The sequence below is a fragment of the Pleurodeles waltl genome, chromosome 1_2 (assembly GCF_031143425.1).
Source record: "Pleurodeles waltl isolate 20211129_DDA chromosome 1_2, aPleWal1.hap1.20221129, whole genome shotgun sequence".
Taxonomy (NCBI): domain Eukaryota; kingdom Metazoa; phylum Chordata; class Amphibia; order Caudata; family Salamandridae; genus Pleurodeles; species Pleurodeles waltl.
The window spans coordinates 666571273-666585923 of NC_090437.1; positions in this window are offsets into that span (position 1 = coordinate 666571273).

Below are 14651 nucleotides of genomic sequence, written 5' to 3' on the forward strand. Positions count from 1 at the left end.
GCCCAGGGGCAATTTGTTTTTTATTAAATTACAGGCCTGCTACCCACTGGGTTTGCAGTGAGGCAGGGGGCAAATAAATGTTTATTAAATTTCAGGCCTGATGCCCAAGGGGCATGCAGCAGGCCCAAGGGGGGCAAAACTATTTTATTAAAATTAAATTTTAAACTTGCCACCCATGGGGTATGCAGCTGGCCCAGGGGCAGTTAATTTTGATAAATATAGGGCCCATCACCCACAGAGTACCCGGCGAGCCCGGGGAGGAAATTAGCTTATTAAATTTTGGACCAGCAGCCCATAAGGCACACGGCGGGCCCAGAGGGCAGTCAATTTTAACAAATATCAGGCCCAAAGGGGCAATAATCATTGTATTGTCCCACCACACCCAGCACGTGGTGGGCCGGGGGCAATAGTTTAATAAAGGGGTCCGGAGCCAACAATTAAAGCACTGGCTCGCTGCCCACGCACAGGCAGCTGGCCCAGGAGGCAGTATTTTGATTTAAGATCCTGCCACCCAAGTGCCAGTGCAAGGGTGTGGGGTCCGGTTGTTTCAGGATACAGTGGTGGGGTAGAGGCTGGTGTTTGGCAGTAGGGATAGTGGTTGGGTAGTGTTTAGTTTGTTGGGGTAGGGAGGTAGGGCAGAGGGTAGCATTTCAGCAGAAACACACTGGGTAATGTTTCAGTGTATGTGGCAGTGTGGGGGCCATGTGGTTTTTAAGGGTAACGTGGTTGAGTAGGTGGCAGTGTTGTGGAGTATGAAACATGGAAAAGGGTTGTCTGGTAACTACAATATATGCTTGCTGTTGCTTGGCTCAGGTCAGTCTTGGGTTCCGTACAATTCTGGCGAGATAATGCATATGCTAATTAGCAGAACCTTGAGGGCTGTATCCATATTTTTGAAGTCCTACTTTCAATGGGTGGGAGGAACGTGGGTGCCCCCACTAAATTTGTATCTTGTCTGTCCTGTCTATCCTAGACAATCCTTACAAGTGTGGAGATGGGCCTCTTTTTACAGCAGTAGTCCAATGTCAACTCATGGTTTTGTGTTGGAGTTCAGTGTATTTTTTTTTTTTTTTTTTTTACCCCTTTGGGGTTTGTGAGTGAAAATATATAATGTACAGAATGTGGCATAAGCCATTCCAAATACATTTTGTGATGGAAAGGGGCTGCGATTTTGAGCCAATACATCCATGTTTCATCCTTTTTACATCATGGGTTCTGATGTATCAAATGCATTCCTGTTAACCTGTGTATCTTTTTTAAATTATTTTCCAATAACTAGAATTGACATGGTTTTATTTTTTCTTCTTAGTGGATTGTTCTGTTTAAGATCTGCATTGGTGGTTTTTCCCTGAACTGTTTCATGTTTTTCATTCCTTAGATCTACCGACATTGCATAGCACCCGTGTTTTTGTGTTCATTTTTGATTTTTTTGAGGGTGGTTTGGCTGATCCTATCCCACCCCCGACTGCAAAAGGCTTATGTGTTCCTATATTGAAACTCTGCCTGTACAAATCTGTTTCAAAATGTTTTAGGTTTACTCTTCTTTACACGTGCCTTATCCTGCCCTTTTTTTGTCCTTTCTCCACATCCATGCAACTTCAATTGAAAAAAGGCAAAGTTTCCAATGTGGCTTCTTTTCAATTGCCTTTGTTATTGGTTTTAGTACCAGGTACTTGCTTTTTGAAATAATTTTTGCCATACATTTTTATGTTGCCCTAACTCCCCTTCCTCCACCACCGCCCTCCACAGAAGACTCAAACTTACCTAGAGGGAGCAAACAAGTATGCCTTCTGACTGCAAAGGACTTCTACATTCCTGTATGTATTTAAACTCTATGTATGCAACTTCACTTCAAGAGGTTTCAAGGTTTTCTTTCTTTGTAACTCACCATGCTGTTTTAACACTGTATTTGCTCAACTCCATTTGAGGGCTTTTGTTTTCCATTGTGGTTTTGTTTCAAGGAGTTTTCATTTATTTCTTTAATTGCAAGTGGTTTAGAACAGATTTTGGTGTATTTTTGTTCAACGATTATGTTGCCTTTTTTTCCTTAGAAATGCATCAAATAACACCCAATATATTTTCAGGCCAGTCCAGTAGCTGCACCACAACCCCCAAAGTTGACTTAAATTTGCCTACAGGGACCAAACAAGTGTGCCATCTCACTCAAAGGACTTCTGCCTTGCTCCAAGTACGCAACTTTGCTTCAAAAGGAATCAGGTTTTCCTTTCTTTGCAACTGACGTGCTGTTTATATACAGCATTTGCTCAACTCCATTTGAGGACTGTCATTTTCTACAGTGATTTTGTTACAATAGTTTTCCTTTTTTAGATTGAGCGATCAAGCGCTCTGGCCTATTGTAATTTATCTGTGGGCTTTGAACCACGCCCACCGCACACCCATCACTATCACTCGTTCATGGGCTTGCCTTTCAAAAATCCTTTGTTATCATTGGTAAATGTTTTACGTTTATGTTACCGCCTTGGCCATCGCCCCTGTTACATGGATAATTGCACATTTGCCTATACATTTGACTGTGAGCAAACTTCTTTTTTCTTTTGTGTCTCTCTTTCGTGCTCCTGGCGGCCGTGGCACTTTGAATCGGCTTGCTTATGTAAACTGTTTTACTTTTCATTATCAATTTATGTGGAAAGAAAAGTCCAGTTAGAAATTTACAATGCTAATAGCTCTAATTCGAGCAAAAGCGAGATCCATTGCATTGCAAATGCTTGTTCTTTATGTGCAAGTGCTTCAGGACAGTTTACTGTATTTTTTAAATCACTATTCCCTACATTTTCTAAACTTTCTGTTCAACAATTGTGTTGCCATTTGTTCTTTGGATTGCATGACATAACATCAAATATATTAGCAGGTGAGTCAAGTGACTGTGCCTCAACCCCCAAAGACAACTCATACTTCCCTATAAAGCTGACAAGTATGCCACTTCACTGTAAGATCTCTCACTTCCTAGGAAGCGACAAGCCACCACACCAAAAGTAGAATGGAAAAGTTTATGTAGCCTGTGATGGCTGTGAAGAACTGATCACATCTGGCTACTGAAATAACAGAGGCAGATTGGGCCAGAGAGTACAGTGCTGTGATGCATGCGACTATGGAGTGCTGTTTTGACCTATGTACAATGTGGCAGTGGACCATGTCCAAAAGCAAACAGTGGATATGCATGTGCGACCCCAAAAACACTTAAAGCGCTGCACACATTTCAGACACTCATTCTTCACCGAAAAGTGCCCGTCAAATGACTGTGAACTCACTTTTCACAAAGTGTACAGCTGCCAGTGCCTTAAACCAGGAAATAATTAGTGACTGAGTCAATGTCTTCACAGCACTGAGCATTCCATTGAGCGAAAACTACCATCCTGTGTTGTGGAAGTTTCTCCACAAGTGAGTACAGTATAGTGGAGTGATAGGTGGAAGTCATCAGCTTCAAAAACTTTATCTCTCAGAGAGATATGTAGGAGCCAAGGATGATCTGAAAAAACAATTGAAAGATCAGTGTTGTATTTGATGAAATGCTTAATTTCGAAGGATGATGCGTGTTGAATATTTTATTCACAGTGGTCTCTTCATAGGGTGGCAGTCAATTCCACACCCATCTAGCAGATACAGGCACGCCAAACTCAAACCGCTGAAAGACCATCTATGCGGTCCAAACACTGCGGCCCTATTTGGAGTTCACCGCAGGGCCTTAACATTGCAGCTGGCTCGTAATCGAGCCGGCGGCAATGTGGCTGTGAGGTGGGTGCAGCAGCACCTGTCGCACATTCCACTGCCTGTAATTCGGGCAGTGGAATGTGTGGCGGGAGTGTGCATTGCGGCCTCTGCACTGCTCATACCAAGTGCATGGGCTGAGCAGGGACCCCCAGGGGGCCCCAGTCACCCCTATTCCACCAGCCTTTCCATGGCCCTGGAACCGCCATGAAAAGGCTGGCGGTATGGGGACTCGTAATCCGGGGTGCTGCCCTGACAGATTACAACCGCCGAGACCGCCAGGCTGCCGGCAACCTGGCAGTGTCGGCAGTCTGAACGTGGCAGCTATGCCACGGTCGTAATGTGGCAGTCAGACTGCCACAACCACAGCTGTCCGACGGCCGCCGTGAGTCTGGCGGTCTCACAACCACCAGGCTCATAATGAGCGCCATAGTGTTCCTTTTACAGTACAACCACAAGCCTTTCAGAATGTTACTTGTTTTAATAAAATGCTCAAGACATACAACATTGTGTTGAGAAATCTATTTACATACTCTGTACATATCACCTGTTTGGCACACATCATGAATCTTACTGGGAAGTGGTTCTGGAAGCCTTTTGTGGAGCTATAGTCTTTCCTGCTGTACTTTTCATGAATCTTCTACATGGCTAATAGCAGAAAGCGAAGGTACCTGCAAAAACTTGCTGAGAACCACAGGATGAAACCAAGGATGACACCTGACCCTTGCAGTACCTGCTGGAATTCTTAGTTTGCTGCTGTCCAGGACCTCTGCAAGCATTTTGATCCATATTTCGGGTTTGTTGACACTGAGATGCAACTCAGCAAGCCTCCCCTAGATTCTTTAAAAAATCTACAGAGGATTCTGAACAGAGACAACAAAAACTGTATTAAAGTTCAATTGGACATTGTGGCAGAAAAATTACAAAACATCTTACATCTGATGGACTTATTCCAGAGTCAGACACCAGTGACAATAAATGTGTACAATTATCTAGATGACCTCCACATGAACCTCACAAACAATTCATTCCTCACTCTGGAGTCACTCCACCAATTCCTTGAGACTATTGCAGGGGCTAAATTGACTGTAGCATAGAAAACCCAGACAACAGCCCAGCTTAATGAAGCATTTGAAAATGCCCTTGAAAAGGTAGGCAAGCATGTGGGGGAGGCCCAACCAGGCACTGGATCCTTAAAACAAGTATGCCTTTACAGAATTTCAAATACATCGTCAAGATTAAAACCTAAATAAAAAAGCATACAGGTTCTGTGGGTCATATTCATTAACAGGTTTATGTCACATATGTAGATCCTGACCAAAAACAAATTGTCTCAATTTTAAATAAAAAAAATACACATAGGCATTCTCATCGGAAAGAATTACAATTGCATTCTCCACAAAGTATATAAAAATCCATAAATGACAACGGCATATTGCTCAAGGTGTAGGTAATGTGAACAAAAATAATACATGATACATAAATTATATAGACCTGGCATCATAAACAATGTACACAATGCCTTGGTATAAACTCTCATGCTCTAATATACCTTACAAAAATAAGATCTATGTTTGGTGCTGAAAGAATAGTAAAATAAAGTGCTGCAAAAATGCTGGTAAATGTCCTTATTTGTACTGCACATTTTCCATATTTGTGCTGCAAAATCTGCTAATCCATGCCATCCTGGGGGTCTGACTGATTTCCAGTGGCGAAGAATGTGCCTCATGAGCTTGTTGAGGTGAAATCTAAACTAAGGCACAAGGAAGATGGTTGCTGATAAACCACCCCTGCACTTGCAACCAATCTGCTGCTGTTAGTAAGGTTAGAGAACAGAGCCTTCGTACATGATTCTAAATATTCTGTATCTTCCTATCTGGAAGAGTCACCAAACCTAATCTGTGCAAAATCTTGCCCCAGTGATTCCTTGATGCTGCAATGGCTTTACGTTGGAATTCTGAAGATTTCTCAAAAAGAAACTGCACATTTTTAATACTAAAAAATCCTTCTTTGAAGATGATTGTCAAGGATTCTGATGAAGAAGGGACAAACTTCATCTAGATATCACCGAACAAAGACTCCATTGTTATGTAGCACTGTCAGAGAGGAGCCAAAACCTTGGTAAAAACTTGTTGGCAGAGTTCAGAATGGCAGGATTCTGAACTGAAACAGGCGGCCACTTAAAGAGAAACAAATTTATAACGCACATGGACTGGGATGTGTACATAGGTATCCTGAAGTTCTATTGTAAATAGAAAGCCTCCTCCCCAAAGAAATCATTGATATGATCACTTGCAGTGTGATCATTCTGAAGTATACAGCTTTCATCCAGGAACTGACACACACCATTCTGTAGTCACCTAAACCCTTCTGTGTTAGGAATAGTATCAAATAGACACCCTATGAACTAGGAAGTTCATCTTGAGGAATTTGAACTACCACTTTTCTCTCCAGTAATACCTGTACTTCCACAACAAGGCTTGCTTCTTGATGGGTTTCTTAATGGCAAGAGTAGGGATGAATCTGAAGTGCTGAGGCCAAGATTCAAAGGTTACACAATCGCCTCTCATGATGATATTCAAGACCCAGTAGTATATGGTGCTTTTCTTCCAAACCCATAAAAGTCCATACTTCTTACCCCTATCACCTGTGAGATGGCAGAAGATCACTAATAGTTAGGAGTTCCACTTTGAACTCCCCTGTCTTATTGATTGAATCCAGTTAAAACCTATTTCATCAAGAGTCATAGGATTCGGAGTCTTCCCTGAAGACTCTCTGTGATCCCTACCCCAGGACCTAAAGGACTGTTCTTGAAAGATTTTAAGCCTGATTATGAGTTTAGCAGTTGGACGACTGCCATGGCGGCGGTCCGACTGCCACAGTGTTGGTGATCTGATCACCATATTATTATGCATGCATAGATGAAAGACCGCCACAGTCCTGCCCACACTACCAGCAAATCTAGACCGCGGTGTTGGCAAGATAGCCCAATGCCTCTATTGGAGGGTGGACCGTCAGTGCAACCGCCGTTGAAATCACGATGTTGCTTCCCGCTGATGTGACCGGGCTGGTCCAACCACCACATTTGAGCTGGCGGAAACAGAGAGATTTAAGGCCAAAACTCACCTGTAGGAGACCTCAGCCATCTGGTGCCACCATGGAGACTATTTTACATGTCCTGCTGCTGCTTGTGTTGCTTGATGGCACACACAAAATCAACGTCGTCATTGACGCAACAGATGGTAAGTCAAACACCAACCCGTGTCCTCAAACTCCACAGCAACTCGACAGGCCGCCATCAACCTGGTATGTGGGCTGTGCTCCATTCCCCAAATATACGTTATATGTCCTGGTTTGGAGTTGTACACAACGTATGTCCCAACACAGCCCCATGGCACCCCCTTTGGCCAGGTCACTGACACTGCACTGCCACACTTTACTTAACTAGATATGTATGCACATCCCAGTTTTGGGATAGTGATGTGCTCATAACATTGTGTCACACAACAGCAAATCTCACATTGTACACATCATGACCTGTTGTGACAGAACACATACATCTGTATGGATGTGTCATTAAACCCAAACACACCTTTCCCGTAAAATTCATGTAATGGACTCCTACATATCACCCACGTTGCAAGAGAATGTATGGTAAATGGGATGCAGTATGATTTGTGTGACAAACATCCTAAGCACACAGTGTAAACAATCCCTGCAGAATAGGTATGGCAGCATCCGGGGGACCCTAGGAAGGCTACTGCCCTGGGACATATTTCACTTTGCAGATGCCTCAAAAACACTATGACGGCCATTCGGTCACCGCCAAATGGCCGCTCCGCGGTCAGGAGACCGCGGATGCCATTCTGGCTTTCCCGCTGGGCCGGCGGGCGACCGCCAAAAGGCCGCCCGCCGGCCAGCGGGGAAGACCCTGCAACAAGGAAGCCGGCTCCGAATGGAGCCGGCGGAGTTGCAGGGGTGCGACGGGTGCAGTGGCACCCGTCGCGATTTTCACTGTCTGCAAAGCAGACAGTGAAAATCTTCATGGGGCCCTGTTAGGGGGCCCCTGCACTGCCCATGCCAATGGCAGTGGCCAGTGGCATGGGCAGTGCAGGGGCCCCCAGGGGCCCCACGACACCCGTTCCCGCCATCCTGGTTCTGGCGGTGAAAACCGCCAGAAACAGGCTGGCGTGTAGGGGGTCGGAATCCCCATGGCGGCGCTGCAAGCAGCGCCGCAATGGAGGATTCCCTGGGCCACGGGAAAACCGGCGGGAAACCGCCGGTTCCCCTTTTCTGACCACGGCTTTACCGCCGCGGTCAGAATAGCCCTGGAAGCACCGCCAGCCTGTTGGCGGTGCTTCCGCTGCCCTCCGCCCTGGCGGTCAGAGACCGCCAGGGTTGGAATGAGGGCCTATATCCACAGGAACTGTGGCCTGATTAATATTAGGGATAATCAATAGCATAACCAAGTACCATGCCCACATTGCAAATGTGTAAGTGCAAGTCTAGGAAGCAAATATACCAGTAACAGCATGGGTCACACATTTAGATGAAGTAGGTGCAAGGTGCACACATTAAAATGGACACGTCCGTTTACTTGTATAGGAAAGTGATAAAAATGAACACCCTCCATATGTGAACAAACAAACCTCTAGCTTGCACACATTAAACAAATGTCCAATCCTCATCAGGGGAGGAATGTAACCCAATAGATGTTGACAGTGACCAAACCAATAAGGAATTCCTACTATATGAAACAACACCCAATGCAATACAACCCCAATTGGATCACATAGCACATATCCATCCATCAAACATTTCCCCTCATCCTGGGTGACACTAGAGGCCCAAATTCAGATATTTTCATCCTCAAACAAACAAACACAACTGTAGCCATACCTCACAAATTATTCATGAATTGTTTATTCATGAATTATTCATGAACATCAAAAAGGTAGAAAAGTAATGGCAGGACCAATGTATAGCAAAGCAAACAACTGAACTTTATTTATAAGCCTCTAAAAATGGAGAAAAGGCCAATGGCCAGTCCTTGGTAAAAGGTGTGCACATTGCTATGTCCCACAACTTGCCTCACAGATTACTGCCATAGAAACCTCCACAGGAAGGGTCATTTTGTGGGCATTCCAGGCATCTCAATGATCACCCTTGGGTGGGATCGGATCGGGTTTTGGATGAGTGGGTTTGGTCTTGGGAGGGATGGGTTTCACTTTAGGGGGGGGGTCAGCTTCTTCTTGGGTTTGGGTGGGGTACGACAGGGTCCAAGTGGGTGGGTGGTGTCTGGGGGTATGGTGGATGTGGTGGTTGTGTTTGCAGGTGTTAGTGTGGTATCTGGGGCATGGTGGATGTGGTGTTTGTGGGTGTTGGGGTGGTGTCTGGGGGTATGGTGGATGTGGTGGTTGTGTCTGTGGGTGTTAGAGTGGTCTAAGGAAATATGGTAGATGTGGTGGCTATGTTTGTAGGTATAGGGGTGGTGTCTGGGGGCATGATGGATATGGTGGTGGTTGTGAGTGGAGTGAGTGACTGTTGAGTGCTTACGTGCTTGTGTGTCTTGTGGTGTTTGTGTTTATGTGTGCTGCTTGTGGCTGTTGAAGTGTGTGCATGCATATGCGTGAGTGTGCTTTGGACATGTATGGGAATAGGGAATTGGATGGGGAAGAGGAAAGTAGTGGGGTGGAGGATTGTGGGAGGTGGAGGACTGCCATGAGGGAGGAGGCCAGAGCCCGAAAAGATCTCTGTAGGCTAGACATAGCACTGTGAATGCCTTCCAGGTACGCAATCATCTGTTGGAGCTGTTTGCCCTTCCCATTGATGGCATTCAGAATTGAGGTTTGACCCACAAAGATGTTCCTCAGTAGGTCAATAGTCTCCTTACTCAGGGCAGCAGGTGTAACAGGGGTAGGGGCTGAGGTGCCTGGATCAAAGGAGATGGATACCCTCTTGGGGGAGTGGGCCCGGCCAACTGGGTGGGGAACAACAGAGAGGGTGGAGACAAGGATGGAGCAGGTGCAGGTCCTGAGTGTTCCGCCACCACAAGAGACTGTCCACTGAAGGATGTCTCAGAAGTACATGGTACTCCCCTAACCCTCTGGGCCACTGGGTCCCTCCATGGCTGATGTCACGTGACCAGCGGTACCGTGGCCAGCTGCTTCCCCATTGATGTCAGCCCTGCCTTCCCCACTTGCCTCGAATGATGATGAAATGACAAAGACAAATAGGGTCAGTCCATGTGCCGGAACGCACTTGAACAACTGCTTTGATTACAAAATATTACCATAATGTACAGTAGCCCACAGCCACAAGGTCCTCCACAGTGCCTCCAACATTTGGAACAACACACACATGCATCCTACATGATCTGTAAACATCTGCACACAGGAAAATCAGAATCACAGACAACTTTTGTTGCATGAGTGAACTTGTTCAATCAGAATACCCATGGGTCAACTAAGAGACCTTGTCACCTTGAATTTTTTGGCTCTTGTAGCACCTCTCATTAACCTGTTGGCAACACATATAATGGCAATGCCAAGGACATTCTCACGGATTCCACACAAGGTACTCCAATCAGCAAATGTTCGTATTCACAATACCAGATCATGATAAAATGATAGACAAATAATCCAGCTGTGTTGCAGTAAGAAGTACAGTAGCCCAAAGAAGGTGACATGAAAATACACATATTTCACTGTGTAAAGTCACCAATAGAAATCTCACAATATGCACATTGTCAAACTAGTGTAATGGATTTTGTACTAATGGTGCTTTACTAGATAACACATATTGCACAGAAAAGTACTGTAGATAATCTGGTCAAAATGTCTTTGTCGACAAATATCCACAGCACAGTGAATCAGCTAGGCCTAGGGAAATAACCTGTTTTGATTGGTACTACTGCAAACACCGATCTAACATTACATTACTAAAAGGAAATAGTCTACTGAATGTTGTTATGACTCAGGAAATCTCCTGAATCTGAAGAGGGCCTTTAACTTGTTTCTCAATGGAAAGGCACATCTCTGTACTTTTATGTCATGCAGACACAGATTCCATTGGATTACTGACAGTACACACTCAGATATGATTCCAACATTTCTGAATGTCACTCCCTGATGCATGCCAAGTAATGAATCTTCAACAATTGACATGTGCATAGCACTTGGCCAAATGATTCAACATCAATGGCATGGGATGCACATTGTGAGTAAGTACTGTGGGTCTACCTGTCATGTGATTCATTGCTTCTGCAATTGTTCTTGATAAATTACATGGAGTTACGGGTTAGGGTATGTGTAATCCAACAAATAATGTTGACCCAGTCCTGTCTGTGGTATCACATGAATTGTATACATATCATATGAAACTATTTACCAAGAGGTTTTTGCATGCACCCATATGTGATGGAATCAGACATCATCCCATGAAGACAGGTAGATCATGTATGAAACAGTAGGGGAAATAATACTACAAAAGTGCAAGGCACACATGCTCTAGGCACAAATACTGATGCCAACATTGATGTTACCCAAATCATTTAACTTTATATTCCCTACTTACCAAGGGAAAGTATTGCTCAGTGACTGCACACAAAGGACAATGTCTGCTATGTCACATGAATGATGGCCACCACCATATGAGAGACAGTAGTAAGGCACCAGCACTCTTGACATACTGAGGACAAGTGACCTGTTGGGTATAGATGCCAATATTCTCTCTTGAGCCGACACATGGCTGAGTACAATGATCCATTACCTCATGTTGTTTGATGTTGGGGCTGCCATACTGAAGACAAGTGGACTGTTTGGTATAAATGACACCCACAACATGAAACAACATGAGATGATTGACCATTGCACTCAGCCATGTGTCTGCTCAAGAGAGTATATTGGTAGAGGACTGTACTCTGTTATTCTACTGGTGACTAGGGCAGGAGTCAAGGCACATCACCATGCTCCAACTACCATACCAGACAATAACTCATCTTACGTATCACACATTGGCCATCTCCAATATTCATGGGAAGATTGTTGCCTCTACCACATCAACCTGGCAATGTAACATATCAACCTGGCAATGTAACAGGTATGAATCTGTCCAGGACTCATCCCCTTGTAGCTGCTGTGTCCCCACAAATACCCATCAAGCTTGGGGTAGGCCACCACCAGTATGCGGGGAATTAGGGGTGTCAGGGTCCGGTGTGCGCCCTGCCCACATAGGAAGGATAGCCACAGCTGGACCTCCACAATCTTCCAGGCCCAGCATCCTAGGTCCTCCCCCCTTTTTCGACAATGGAGGCTCTGTCAGCGATAGACCACTAGGGTCCGCACCTACTGGGAGATGGCTCTCCAAATCACTTGCTTGTGGTGGGCTATATGGATGCAATAGACAAATAAAGAGGTCAAAGTTGTACTGTTTTTAAGGTAACTGGTTGTGTAACACACATACTTGAAACACCTAGCACAAGCATTTTGTAACTGTCACCACACAACATCTGTAACGCACACATGGTGATAAGTGCAGGGACATAAATACAGACTATCCACAAACCTGGTCATGGCCTACACTGACTAAGCAAGTCCACTGACATCCTGTAGCCCCGGTCCAAACAACATGTGCTGTTATGTGAGCTACTAGGAAACACAACACACCATTGTGACTTTCTGAAGGGTAAACTACTTGTGCATAACCATACAGGCACCTTTACATCCAGGCACATTCACTCGTTGCACACTGTGCATACAGACAACTACCATGGTACAGACTAAACTGTAAGACTTAGGTGACAATGAAAGGGCTGGCACAGGTGTCACTGAAAGGTTCTTCTCTGTGGATGTGTGGAAATGTGGTCTAAATAATAGAATCTCATCCCAATTCTGAGTGGGTTTGTGTGGTATGTACTGATATCGAAGGAAACACCTTCTACCATATGTGGCACTCCTACAGAGATGACATTCAACATAGCAAGGTATGTTTGGTCTGATTGGTTGCATGTAACAAAGATAGTGATTCACATGTCAGGATATCCCTTGCATCAGCAAACTATAATGTGTGCAATAAGCCTGTACTGTACAAACATGATGTCTGGAAAGATGACAACAAACCTGTGGGAGTAAGGGGCCTGTCACTAGGCAATGTCACACATTGACAATGAGTGTGAATGGAAATAAGTACCAGGCCTGGTGGTTACCTCAGTCTCCATTCCTAATGTAGTCAATGTAAACGCATGCAGGTAAATTTTGCTTCAGAAGACTTATCTGAAGGTCTACAGGACATGAGCCCAGTGCCACAGTTGCATAGCCACAGTTACTGTGCACCAGCCTTGGCTATGTCCCATACTATGAAAAGGCTTTGACCAGCCTTGTTCTCTGCAGGCTGAGCATGCAGAACCTAAATGAACAGCACATTACCATCACTACCGTGCATGACAGTATTTTCTGTGGCCATCCTATATGTGAGTCCAGGGTTGTGCTTAGTGAGTTTTACATGGGTCTCATACCACAGTTTGCCCAGGCCTGATCTGGGCTGAGTAATTTGTGGGAATTTACACTTTGCTGCATATATACACAGCTCGTGTTATGACGCAAATACCTGTACTGTGTTATTTACAGTCATCATATAAATCATTGTTTGTCTTTAAAGTTTATTTGCATAGATATTTGAATGCAACAGAAAGAGGATTTAGGGTTTATCAGACATCACACAGCACAATGGTAAATTGAAATACTCAGAGTACAGGGCTCCAAAATCCACAACCTGTACATCCTATGTATGGACCAAAGATTGTGACAACAGGCACCCAAATGACTCACTGGGACTCAGAGGCACATTTGAGCCTGTGAGGAAGGAAAGGAATGTTTTTAACATAGTCAAATATGTATGTGAGATGGTTATCTGTTCTTCTGGTGCGCCATAGAGCTGACCATTCAGGGGAAGGGCCTCATTAGCAAGTTTCCCGAGCTCCTCTGGAGGGAAGGCAGGGTCCATTTTACCTGGGCAATGTGGCTCCAGCTGATGACATCAACCAAATTCATGTTTGCCTATTCTAAAGGACATTGACCCGCATTATGAACACAGCGTTAAACACTGCACCGCTGGTGGTAAAAACCGCCAACAGAGGAGCGGTCCGGACGGCCAAATAATGAACCAACTGAAACACAGGCATCCTGAAAACCACCCACCGCGAGCAGAGGAGAGCCAGCAACGACGGCAGAGCCCGCCCACAGGCCGACTGGAAGGCCCAACCTGCCCATCAAATAATGAACCACTAGACCGCCGTCAGTTCTGGGGCAGGAACCACCGCCACGCTAAGCCAGACGGAAACGAACCAAATATAAGGAAAAACTCACCGGAGGCTCACACAACACACCGAAGCAGACATGGATAGAGAGCTGCAGATCATGCCAGCCCTGCTCCTTGCCATATACCTCCACGACCAAGACTGCCAATGAAGACGACAACGGTAAGTACCGCAACCTACTAAACAAGGGAAGAAAGGCCTCAGTTACATACCCACCCACTCTACCCACCCTGCAATGCTCCCACAACCCTACACAACAGCACAACCCATAAATCCTACAGCAAGAGGTACTTACCCGACACAAGACAAATCCAACCTGACCATAGTACCTACAAATGCCCCATACCCACAAACAATGAAACGAGAGACCAGGAATCAAGAGTGTGCCGCCAAAACACAGGCCACACATAAACATTTAATGCAGCTCTCTGAGCAAACGATTCACATTAAGGCCAATGGCCAGTCCATAGTGCCATACTTTTTTGGGCTACAATGGCCCCAGCCTGACTCCCAAAAGTGCTACGGTACTCCACCTTATAGGGGCAACAATGGGGAATCCAGGCACCTCAGGAAACAGGGGCAGGGGGTGGTGGGTGTGGGGATTTACGAC